We start from the raw sequence: 13610 nt of genomic DNA, 5'->3' as shown, positions 1-13610 counted from the left end.
GTTGTTTACACCAGAGCTCTCTGTTCCTGTCACAGCCCGAGCCTCCCATGAAAAACCTGTCACAGTTTGTGATCTGAGGGGAGCCTGTTTGCCTGAAGGAAGAAAGCAGTATATTTTTCCCACACAGGAAGGAATGCAATGTTTTCTCACCTGGCCTGGAAGTCGTCACGGAAGCTCAGGGGGCGGGCATTAGCTGACCCAGGCCCAGACCCTGCCCAGTCAGAGGTTACCCGTGGTTACAGGGGCTATTTCACGTGGCCTTGATCCCCTGGCGAGCTGCTAGCGCCTGAGTCCAGCTATGAAAGATTGAACCCCATAAGGCCGGGAGATCATAGTAGGATTCTGGTCCTTTCCAGTCAGTCAACACAAAGATTGAGCTTTAGCTAAAATGACTTGAGGCTTGGTATGGCGAGAACGGTGGCCACTGTGAAAGCGCTCTAGGCTGGGAGACGGAACCCCTGGGTCTGGGTTCCAACTCTACCACTTCCTTGACTATGTGATCGTGGGTTGGCTATTCACACTCTCTGGGCCCCAGTGTACCCATCAGCCACGGGCAGAGAGTTAACAGGCAGGCTCCTCAAAGGCACTTCAGACGGTGAGCCTATTCAGTCTTCTGGGTTGTGAGCGTGGCTGGGGAGCCAGCATGCCCGGGTTTATACCCCGGCTCCACATTGACCAGCTGGATGGCCGTGGGCAAGTCACCTAAGTTCTCTACACCTCAGTTTCCTCTTCTGTAAAGTGGGGATGATACTAGTACATATCTCAGAGGATTCTTTGGAGGATTAAATGAGCACACCAAGTGCTGAGAACGTGCCTGACACGTAGTGAATTCTCAATAATTGGTGAAACGCCACCACCAATTATTACCTTGTTGTTTTTGTTATAATTACCAACCTGGGCCTAGCCTTACCCATCGATATGAAACTGCTCTTGAGAAGTCAATGAAATGCAGGTTTTGTGCCTTGAAATAAATGTTCCTCTTACAGAGGTTATCTGCCGTTTGAGATCCCTCGGAGCAAGGATGGGGAAGGCACCCATGGCCGCCCTAAGGCCCCAGAAGGCGCAGGGGACCTCGCTTTGGCCCCACTCGTCTGCATGGTCACCTGAAACGGTGGGGTGGGAGTGCCCAGAGGGGCAGGACCCAGGATAGCTCTGCTCCCCGCAGCACAGGCCACACTCGGCCTCCTCTCAGCAATCTCGCAGGGCTGAGGGAAGAGGCATTGCACAGGGATCCATCCCTACCCTGTCTGTGCCAGAGGGGCGGCTTGGGGTATGTAGCCCTCCCTGCTGCCTGCTCCTCCAGGCTCCCCGCAGGAAGATGAGTCCTCTCTGCAGTGGTGAAAGGCCTCTCTTCCCCTAGAAAAAGCCCACTAAGAGCTTGTTCAGAAAGAGTGACGAGCTGCAAAGCTTCTGAAGCTGCTGACCAGCTGAGCCTGGACCACTAGGGGAAGCGACTGAAATTCCTGATGGCCTTTCCCTGAGGCTTAGCACTGCCCATGGGGTAGTGGCAGGATGAGGCTTAGCTGGCTCCCACGCTTAGCTTCTTGCATCTTGCTAATTTATCTTGTTCCTAAAATAGCCTCAGGGCCCCTCTCTGCCCCCCAACAGCAATGCCCGTTTTTCCTACTGAGATCTCTTATTGCACAATAAGATGAAAGTTGGAGCTTTATTACTCAAATTGTTGATTCAGGAGTGTATGGCTCAGGTACACAGCTAAGGGCTAACCAGTACTGAAGCCCAGACTGGCCGCCCCAGTCATGCAACACTGGGCAACACAGTCTCCCACGCAGAGGCCTGCCCCCCAGAAAATGTGCCGCCTCATTCCCACTCCTGTAGTCAGCTCCCCATAGGAGAAAAGCGTTGAGCTGCACACGCCCATGTCCTTGTCCCAAACCCACCCGACCAGGGAGAAGCCAGGAGGGTTGTGCCAACTTGTCCTTATGTGGAGGGCACATCCAAAGTGGGGAATAGGTGTCTCCCCCAACACCTCCTGCCTACTTTGCCAGTTCCTCTCAGCCTCCCGCACTCAGCTCTCAGGCCTACCTCAGCGACTCTGGTCCGTGTCAGTGGCTTGGGCTTCACTAAAGCACAAGATCATCAAAGGCCAAATGGTCTCCTTCATCTACACAGTAGCTCAGAGTGTTGGTTGTGCGACTCTGCCATGTACTAGCTGTGTGACTTTATACAAGTTACTCAACCTCTCTCCATCAACTTCAATTTCCTTCTCCGTGAATGGTGTAGTCATAGTGCCTACCTCACAGGGTCTATAAAGATAATTTGCAATAATTTTTTGGAACATTGTCAGAGCTGTAATTAGGGATGATGAGGATGATCTGTGATGTCAAAGGCCCATTTATGGGAGGGGATGAAATGGAGCAAAAGAGAGTGACTGCACTGTTTCCCAGCGTGAGCAGCCTGCCTCCCCCAGGTGCTCTGGCAGCGGCCCACTGTCATCTGCCCGGGCCTCACAAGGACTCGTGTATCCCAGAGAGCAGACAGCCATGGCCAATAAAGATAAGGACATCTCAAAGGATGTCGCCCCTGCCCTGCTGGACCAGTATATGTAACTCAGACAAAAGAAACGCGAGAGAAGGCCCTTGAGGTCCCTGTCACCTATGAATGATGCGCTTGGCCAAGACAGAGACCAGAACACTTGTCCCTCAAGTCCCCAAGCCTGCTTCCTGCTGATAAGCCCCAGGTCCCAGAGTGGGACTAGCTTAAAACCAATCTCCTCACTGGACTGGAGGGATGGGGGCCTTGGGGAGCTTCCTGTAGCAACAGCTGTACTGGCAGCTCCACGTTTTCCTGACAAGAGTCTGGGAAGTTGATTTCAACAACAGGAAAGCTGATAACCTAGACACCAAAGTTAAAATCTGGGCTAGCCCAGCCCCAGGCCAACCTAGCTCTGGGTGTGGCCTATGTCTGAGGCTTTTCAAGCAGACCCAGCACCAAACCCCCTTCCTCCCAAGCTCGGGCAGACTCCTGGGCCTGAGGGGTGGGTTCACACATCTGGGCCCCACAAGCCCGGAATCACCAGGCGATTAAAATTGCCTTTTATTATGGCCCCGAGGGCTATAAACAAGCAAGCCTGACATATGGGTCATTCCTGAGACTCCTGCTCCATTGGTTTTAAGGGCCCCTTGGTGGTAAAGAATTTCAAAGCTGCTAACTTCATAGTATATTAAAGTGGAATATATTCCTCTGAATGGTCCTCAGGTGAGAACCAGTGCTTAGCAAATGCCGCTTGGCTTCCTCTTAAAGAACCCAAGACTGACCCCTGGTGGTCTCCATGCCCAGCTGAAGCCCAGCCTTTCCTATATCCATCAGTGAAAACCTTCCCTGACTCAATCTCTCTCTTCTCCCTCTCTCTCTCTCTCTCTCTCTCTCTCTCTCTCTCTCTCTCTCTCTCTCTCTCTTTCTCTCTCAGTCTTTTTCTCTCTGTCTTTCTATGTGTCTCCATATGTATGTGTCTTTCTTTCTGCTTATCCCTCCCTTCTCCCATGAGATGCCCAATCCCTTGGAAATGTAGGGATAATCGCATATTAGAATGAGATTCTTCTCACCTTGTCTCAAACGAGACACCAATACGTGAGAGAACAAATAAGGAGATAAGATATCAAAATGAATGTAAAATAGAGGTCACTCCCCCAATTATGCAAATTAACCGAGGAAATAGGCCCCAGAATTTGTTTCATAATCTTTAAAAGCCCCTTAGTCAGTTTCTAAAGGAGGTTGTTTTCACCTTCCAGTCTCACTTCCATCACACGCCCACCCGTACTCCCTATGCCGTGTTAAAGGTGACCTGCCACCCTAGGCACCTCTGTGTCCCAGCAGGCAGAGGTTTTCAGGGCTCCATGCCTTGGTTTTACTGCTCTTTCTTCCTGGAATACTTTCCCCTATTTTGCCCCTCACAGTCCTGTTTAACCTTCAAGGCCAACCTAAAATGCCTCTCCTTCCCAAAGCCACCCCAGGGCACCCCAGGATGAACTGTACCTTCCTCTGTGCTCCCAGCTGGAATCAGAGAGGGTGTGTACACATCCGTCCCCTTACCAGCCTCTAAGGTCCTTAGGACATGGGGTACAGGTGGGTCGTGCCTGGCAGAATGCATCACTTTGGGAAATGTTGGTGGATGAGCTAGAGCAGATCCTATTGGCAGCAGTGCCTCGGAGAGTTTTCTCTGTTCTGAATATCAAAGCAAAGACAGAGAGAAATGAGTCCCTTGGAGGTGAAGAGTTGGAAGGAAAGTGCCAAAGCCAGTGCTCAGAGCAGGGAGTCGCTCAGGAGCCACCTACCTCCCTTGACCTTCTGTGCTGGCATCAAAGTCCCCATCCAGCTCATGTCCAGGCAGCTGTCACTGGGTGGATGCTGCACAATCTGCCTTAAGGCCAGGACGGAAGTGTTTGTCACAGGCTGTGTCTCTATGATCCCTGCCTTCAGAGCAAGTATCTACACTACACAACCTGCATCTAAATAACCCAACTGCACAGTATGCTTTTGTAACCCCTGCCGATAAAGCCCGTGTCTCTACAATCCAATATTTGTGCAAACCGTGTCTCCTCAACCTTTGTCTCTATGGTGGGTCTGTATCTCTCTCCCAGGTCTGTCAAACCCCCCTTGTTTGTGATTCCGTCTGGGGCAGCCCACCTCTGCGCAGCAGGCCCACACTGTCACCCTGGGTTTCTGCACAATATGTCTGGGTAAAGAATAAATGATCAAACAGGAGCAGTTTTATTTGTGGCCCATTTTGAAAGGAACATCTTCCCACTCAATCCAGGTGCTAAGATGATGACTGCGAAAGCCATCAGGATTGTTTCTTCAGAAAATAGTTCCTTTATCTCAGAACTTTATAAAGACAGAAATAAAGGGAGAAAGGACCTGAATAGACATTTTTCCAAAGAAGACATCCTAATGACCAACAAGTACATGAAAAGATGCTTCACTAATGATGATCACTAATCATCAGGGAAATGCACATCAAAACCATAATGAGATATCACCTCACACCTGTTAGAATGGCTATCATCAAAAAGACTAGAGATAACACATGTTGATGAGGCTGTGGGGAAAAGGGAGCCCTCATGCAATTTACTAAGAAAAGGCATTTCTTAAATCCTCTATTATGTTTTCTAGGTAATCAGATTCACTACATTTTAGTTGTAAAATACATTTTAAAGTGAGCCATATCATAAAAACAGACACATAAACCAATGGAACAGAAAGAATCGAGAGCCCAGAAATAAACTGACGTATGTACAGTCAACAAATATTTGACTGTGGAGAAAAGATAGTCTCTTCAATCAATGGTGCTGGGGAAGTTGGATGTTCAGACATAAAAGAATAAAACAAGATCGCTATCTTACACAACTTTCAAACATTGACTAAGTGAATTAAAAACTTAAATGTAAAACTTGAAACCATTAACTTCCTGGAAGAAAACATAAGGAAAAAGCTCCTGACCATGGGTTTTGGTCATGATTTTTGGATATGACACCTAAAGCACAAGCAACAGAATAAATAACAAGTGGTCCTACATCGCACTGAAAAGCCCTTGCACAGCAAAGGAGACAGCCAACAAAAGGAAAAGACAACCTGCTAAATCTAGAAAAATATTTGCAAATTATATCTGATAAGGGGTTAATATCCAAAATATATAAAGAGCTCATACACCTCAATAGCAAAACAAACAAAAAAAAGAAAATAATCTAATTTTAAAATGGGCAAAGGACCTGAATAGACATTTTTCCAAAGAAGACATCCTAATGACCAACAAGAACATGAAAAGATGCTTCACATCACTAATCATCAGGGAAATGCACATCAAAACCGTAATAAGAGATCACCTCACACCTGTTAGAATGGCTATCATCAAAAAGACTAGAGATAACACACGTTGAGGAGGATGTGGAGGAAAGGGAGCCATTGTGCACTGTCTGAGAATGTAAATTGGTGCGGCTACTATGGAAAACAGTATGGAGGTTCCTTTTAATTTTAAAAAGTTAAAAGTAGAACATACGATCCAGTAAATCCACTTCTGGGAACATATCCAAAGGAAATAAAATCGCTATGTCAAAAAGCTATCTGCACCCCCATGTTCACTGCAGCATTCTTTACAATAGCCAAAGCATGAGAACAACCGAAGTGTCTATCAACAGATAAATTGATTTAAAAATGTGATTTATATACACAATGGAATACTTATTCAGCCATAAAAATGAAGGAATTTCTGCCATTTATAACAAGAATGGACCTTGAGGGTATTATGATAAATGAAATAAGTCAGACACAATAAGTCAGAAAGACAAATATGGTATGATTTCACTCATATATGGACTCTAAAAAACAAAACAAAAAACCTCATAGAAAAGGAGATCAGTTTTGTGGTTGCCAGAGGCTGGGGGTAAGGAGGGGGGGCAGTGTGAAGGGTGAGGTTGGGGAATTGGATAAAGGTGGGCAAAAGGAACAAACTTCCAGTTATAAGATAAATCATTACTGGGGATGTAATGTACAACATGATGACTATAGTTAACACTGTTGTATGGTATTTTTAAAAGTTGCTAAGAGAGTAGAATCTAAAAGTTCTCATAATAAGGAAAAACATTTTTGTGTCTATATGAGATGATAGATGTTAACTAAACTTATTATGGTAATCATTTCACAGTATATATAAGCCAAGTCATTATTCTATACACCTTAAACTTAAACAGTGCTGTGTGCCAATTATATCTCAATAAAACTGAAAGGTACATCTATAGCTATGTTTCTACTTCAAAATAATCTACATTGTCCTTTTATTCTATTTAATTATTCTAATAACATTCTAATAAACATTTGTTTCCTGTAACAAAATTTCAGACTCTCGCCCAGACAGTGTGGCTCAGTGGTCAAGAGTTGACTCGTGAACCAAGAAGTCCCTGATTTGATTCCCATTCAGGGCCCATGCCCAGTTTGCGGGCTCAATCCCCAGTAGGAGGCATGCAGGAGGCAGCCAATTGATGTCTCTCTTTTATCAATGTTTCTATCTATCCCTCTCCCTTCCTCTCTCTCTAAAATCAATAAAAACATATTAAAAACTTTTTTCAGAATCTCAAGCTTAAAAATCCTTGCAACTTAACAACAAAATTTTTTAATGTTGAAGGAAAATTCTGTCCATTTTAATAAATAAACTTGGGAATTCAACTTATAGCTTTCATTTTAGTTTTAGAGGACAGAGTATATAAATAGTTGCTAAGATTTTAGCTTTTTAATTCTGTATTTCTCAGTGGGATGCCACTGGGATTTGGGAGAAGAATATTCCCATTATGGAAGATGCCCCATGCATTGCAGGATATTTCACATTCCTGGTTCTGTCCATTAAATATCAGGGATACCTCTCAGTCAATATGACACAAAAAACACTCCCGCAGATTTTCAAAACACACTCCAAAGAAGCTGTATGGGTCCTGATTGAGAATCACTGGTCTAAACAATTTATGTAACCATTTACCTGATGTGGGACATCTGGACTGGTTCTAGCTTACGGCTATTACAAATCTATAATAATAAAAGCACAGTATGCTAATTAGACCGGACATCCTTCCGGATGTCCTTCTGGACAACCTTCCAGACAAAGCCAGGGCTGTGAGGGAAACCCAGGTCCCAGGTGCCTGCCGGTGCCGGCAGCTGGGGGAAGGAAGGCCTACTCTTGCAAAAAATTCATGCATCGGGCCTCTAATAAAGCTATAAGCCCTAGCTGGTTTGGTTCCGTGGATAGAGCGTCAACCTGTGGACTAAAGGGTCCCAGGTTCAATTCCAGCCAAAGGCATATATCTGGGTTGTGGGCTCAATCCCCCCCACCAGTAGGGGGTGTGCAGCAGTCAGACAATCAATGATATGCTGTCATCATTGATGTTTCTATCTCTCTCTCCTTTCCTCTCTGAAATCAATAAAAATATATATTTTTTAAAAACTATAAATATTTGGACGCTGGCTTTTGTGTGAATGTAAGTCCTCATTTCTCTAGGATAAATTCCCACGAGTGCAATTGATGGATTCTATGGGAGTTGCATCTTATTTTTAAGAAACTGTCAAACTGTTTCCCAGAATGGTTGAACATTATTCTGGCATTGTATATATTTTATCCATTTTCTAATTGGATAGTTTGATTTTTTTTACTGTTGAGTTTTGAGAGTTCTTTATACTCTAAATACCAGTCCTTTGTCAGATGTCTGGTCTGCAAATATTTTTCCCAGTCTACAGCTTTTTTTTAATCCTCTTTACATGGGCTTTCATAGAGAAAAGAGTATAATTTTGATGAGCCCTAATTTGTCCATTTTCAAATTATGCTTTTGATGTCAAGTCTGAGAATTCTTTACCTAGTGCAGATCCCAAAGATTTTATCCTATGTTTCTTTCTAAAAGTTTTATAGTTTCATGTTTTACATTTGAGGTAATTTTTTCCACTTTGAGTTAATTTTTGTATAAAACGTGAGACTCGGGTCAAGGTTCATTTTATTTGCCTATGGATGTCCAATACCATTTGTTGAAAAGGCTATTTAACTTTCATTTTAATCTAGGCTAAATTGAAGAGTTTTGATATTTATAATCATCCCTACCCCCCCCAAATACCCCAACACACACACACACACACACACGTAAACAGCATAGAGTTTGTTAACAGTCAACACAAGCATACATATTTACAGCCAGCTACTAGCCAACTAAAATAGTGCCATTAAAACTTTCTTCAAAAATAGATTTGCCAGATATATCACAGCTAAAGGTCTAATATCCGTAATATATACAGAACTTTTAAAAATTGAGGAAACAGGAACCAAACAACATAGAAAAATGAGCAAAATTCATGAATAGACAATTTACCTAAAAAAAGATAAAAACAGTTACTTATAAGAAGTTATTCAACTCATAGAAAGATAAATGCAAATTAAAACCACACTGAAATACCACTTATCAACTATCAAATTAGCAAAAATTTTAAAACTTGGCATCACACTGTGGTGGCAAGGGCTGGGGAGAAATAGGCACTCTCATGCATTGCTGATAGGAATGCAAGATGGTACAGCCTTATGGAGGGGACTTCGGCAGTACTTAACAAGACTACATATGCATTTACCTCTTGTTCCAGAAATTCACTTCTAGGAACTTACGCTGAAAATACACCTGCAACAATATAAAGTTACATATGCACAAGTTTATTCATTGCAGCATTATTTGTAATTGCAAAATATTGGAAACAACCTGAATGCTCACACATAGGAGATGTGTTGAATAAACTAAATTACATCCACACAATGGAGCACTATGCAGTGCTAAAAGAAAACGGGGGTGATCTCTATGAAACGACATGGAGAGATTTCCAGGACATATTTTGTAAGTGAAAAAAAGGAGACTGCAAAAGGCTAAAGTATTATACCTTTTGTGAGGGAAGAGGAAACAAGAAAATTCTATATACTTCCTTACTTCATTGCAAAAGGAAATTTGGAAAAAAAAAAGAAACCAGAAATTAAAGAGAAGGGTTATCTACAAGGCTGGGGGTGGGGGGAACGGCGGCTGGAAGGTGGAGGGAAGAGACAGGTGGATAAGGAGTGATGCTTCACTGAGAGTAACTTTTGATATAGTTTGAAGTATAGAATCATGTTTATGTTTTAAGTACCTTTCTAAAAACATGAAGTCAAATCTCTGAAATAAACAGAAAAAAATGAACCTAATCATAATTGAAAAGAATAACACAACTAATGGTGAAGGGGGAGAGCAAGAAAACAAACCCAAGTAATTTTTTGTTGTTTTTTATGTTTTTTATTGATTTCAGAGAGGAAAGGAGAAGGAGAGAGAAACATCAATGATGAGAGAATCATTGGTTGGCTGCCTCCTGCACGCCCTCTACTGGGGGATTGAACCCACAACCCGGGCCTGTGCCCTTGACCGGAATCAAACCCAGGACTCTTCAGTCCGCAGGCCGACGCTCTAGCCCCTGAGCCAAACCAGCTACGGCCCAAGTAATTTTTTAACACAGAACCGTGACTATGTACTTTCAATCTAAAGACAAAAAGAACTCTAAATAAATAATTCTACTTACAGACATGTTTTCTTGTGTGTGGTTTTGTTTTGTTTTTCATTGCTGTTGTTTCTGTTTTTTTGTGTGGGGATTTTTTTGCAGGGGTATGGGTTAGCCATTCTGAAACTACGTTCTGTGACAAATAGGATTGAGCAAATGAATAAATAAATTGAAATTGTGGGAGCCAGGTTTCTCACTGGGAGCAACAGCTGTTACAAATATGGAATGGGAGAAGCTTAGGATGAACCCTGTGGTGTAGGACTGGAATTAGAGATATGGGATAAACAGATAGGGGTGTGTGTGTGTGTGTGTGTGTGTGTGTGTGTGTGTGTTGTCTTAGATCTGTAAGCTGAAGGGGCCTAGAAGCAATGATACACCAGTAGCAATGAACACACCTACTACCCAGATCTTCTAAATATTATTCCTTATAATAATAATAACGAGGGTTCCTTGGAGAAATGGCTGACTCCAAGGTTGCGGCAAGAAGGACCTAGGATAGCTTGCTACAGAAAGTAAAGAAGTGCTCAAAAAATTATAGGAACAAATCAAAAAGCGTAGGAGCCAACTTGATGGAGCTCCCACTACCAAATCTGAGTACATGTCAGCATCAAAATAAAAAGTGATAATAGTGACTTATAGCCCATTGAATAAAGTAAGAACCATGTGTGTATACGGATATAATTAAATAAATGAATATATCACTGGGAGGTAAGAGAAAGAGCTTCCTTACAGAATTATGACAACTAATTAATGTAGAAGGGATGTTGGAGTTAGAAAAACCATTTTGATGCTTAAACTAATGGGTGATAGTTTGATAAGGAACAGGGTGTTTACATAGTTTAAAGTATCTTCCCACAAATTACTTAATCATAAGGGGGGAAGTGAGAACTTGCAGTGGGGAAGCCTGGAGGACACTACCTTACCATGGGGTCAAGGTCACCATCCTTTGACAATGTCACATCCCTTCCAATACAGTGTTCTGACAAGGACACAGCACCGCTTCTGTGGGATACGAACTAAAAATGCATGATGTGAATCCTGTCATGAGGAAACATTATACAAACTGAAATTGGGGGTAATTTACAAAATAACTGACCTGTACTCTTCAAAAATGGTGAGGCTGTGAAAGACAAAAGCTGAGGAAATATTTCAAATTAAAGAAGACTGGAGAGAGACGTGACTCCTAAATGCAATGTGTGAACCTGGACCAGATCCTGGACCAGGAAAAAAAAATAGCTATAAAGACAATTGGCAAAATTTGAATTTGGACTGTGGATCGGATGACAGCATTTTGTCAATGTTAAATTTCCTAATTTTGATCACTGTACTGTAATAAACATTCTACAAAATGTCCTTGTTCTTATAAAATATACACTGATGTATTTAGGGATAAAGGGATCTAATGCCTACTTACTCTAAAATGATTCAGACATGTTTATACTTAGAAAGAGAGAACAAATGTTCATGCCAGTGGGGCAAAATGCTAACTCTTGGTGAATCTGGATGAAGGCTATTTTGTACCATGGCAACTTTTCGTGCATTTAAACATATCAAAATGAAAAGTTACGAAAGAACCTTTTTTTACCAGTGGAATATTTTCTTAAATGAAATCCCACCTGGAAGCTTGATGTGTCCAACATAAAAACTCAGAGTTATTCTGAATGAAATAGGAACGGCAGATCCAGAGATCTGCACTCTCAGACCCGCTCCCGCCCTCCAGAGCAACACCTGAAGGCACAACCACAGACACTGGACTGTGCACTGCCAATCCCTCTCCACAGGAGCCCTGGATGTGCTAGGCCACACCTCTGGCTTCATCCCTGTCTGGATTCTCGTTCTAGTCATCTCTGCTCTCCAACTTCCTCTGGCCTATGCTCTCCGTGCTTACCTGGCCTTTTCCTAATATTTATGCACATATGCCAATTGCTGAGAATTCTCAGTCTGTCTACTACTGCCTCCTCTCCATGATGCTCAAAAATGGTCTTCCCTGCCCAGTCGGAGTGTCGTAGTTGGCTGAGCATCATCCTGTGCACCAAAAGGTTGCCAGTTTGATTCCTGGTCACAGCACACGCTCTCTCTAAGCATGTCCTCGGGCGAGATTCTAAGAAAACAAATGTTCTTCCCCAACCCCACAGAGCTCACAGTTGCTATTGTATTTCCATTTCTGCTTCCAGCTGCAGCTGCCCGTACCTGTACCAAGTAGAAACTTCCTGGGGAGGTGAGTGCTCTCCTTGCCCTATAAAATACCTGCTGGAGGGGACCTCATTGGCATTAGGCAAGGAAAACTTACTTGTATGCATTCCCTGTGGCTGCTGTAACAAATTACCACGAAAGTGGTGGCTTAAAGCAACACCAATTTATTCTTTTTCAGTTCTGGTTGTCAGAACTCCAAAATCAGCTTCACTGGACTGCAATCGAGGTGCAGCCAGTCCTGGATCCTCCTAGAGCCTTTGCAAGGAGAATCCATTTCCTTTCCTTCTTCAGCTGCTCTTTTCTGCCTGAATTCCTTGGCTGTGGCTCCTTCCTCCATTTTCAAAGGGCATCATACCTGCTCCATCATCACCTCGCCTTCTGCTCTTCTGAGTCATCTCCCTCGGCATCCCTCCCCTAAGGACACTTGTGATTACATTTAGGGCCCATCCAGAAGATCCAGGACATTCTCCCCATCGCAAGAGCCTTAACTTGGTCACATCTGCAAAGTCCCTTTGCCTTGTAAAGTCACATTCATGGGTCCTGAGGGTTGGAACCTGGGTGTCTCCCAAGGCCATTATTCAGCCTGTCACAAATGGATTACATTACTGTCCAACAGCCTTCCCCTATTATAAATACCCCCAGTCTTTAGGATCATTTGCTGGCTTTTACCTAATTGTCCCCCCCCCCCAAGAGATTCAAGTTCAAAACTGTTCATTTACAATAATAGACACCACCTTCCTTTTGCAGCTCTGCTCCATCATGGCCCCTAACTGTAGGTAAAGTTACAGAGCTGTGTCTGTCTACACAGCTCTTCCTACACCACCCCTTTACCAGCTGAAGTGATGAATTGCCTTGGTCTTATACAGCCCTAGCCTGGGATACAAGCTCCTGGAAGCAACAGAAAAAGGATTGAGCTAGAAGATCTCTGCTAATTTTCCAAGACTATGGCTGGGGTGGGCTGAGGTCTCCCCGGGAGCTCTCATCAACAACCACACACATAAATCAAGAAGGAACTGAGCCACAGTGCTCCCGAAGAATGAAAAGGGAAAAAGAACCCTGGCTCATGTTTGGGCTGATTCTAAAATATATGGGAATGAAAGCCTTTGGGGTGATGAATTTTCTTTTAATGCTGTCACATCTGTAGTCCTGGAGGTTTAACCTCTGATTTTTGGCTGTAAAACCAACATTATTTCTGCAAACTTGACACCAGATGCTGCCAGGGAGATGTAGCTGAAGGGATAAAAATCTATGTAACAGATTTAGTGAAGCAAATACAAACTAATTAACAATTTTGGAATTGGGATTAAACACTAATTCTTTTAAACTATAAAAATTGAGATGAACAAAAGGGGAAAAAAATGTTCTCC

This window comes from Myotis myotis, unplaced genomic scaffold, assembly GCF_014108235.1.
Source record: "Myotis myotis isolate mMyoMyo1 unplaced genomic scaffold, mMyoMyo1.p scaffold_m19_p_10, whole genome shotgun sequence".
NCBI lineage: Eukaryota > Metazoa > Chordata > Mammalia > Chiroptera > Vespertilionidae > Myotis > Myotis myotis.
Note: the sequence above shows the minus strand (reverse complement) of the source record.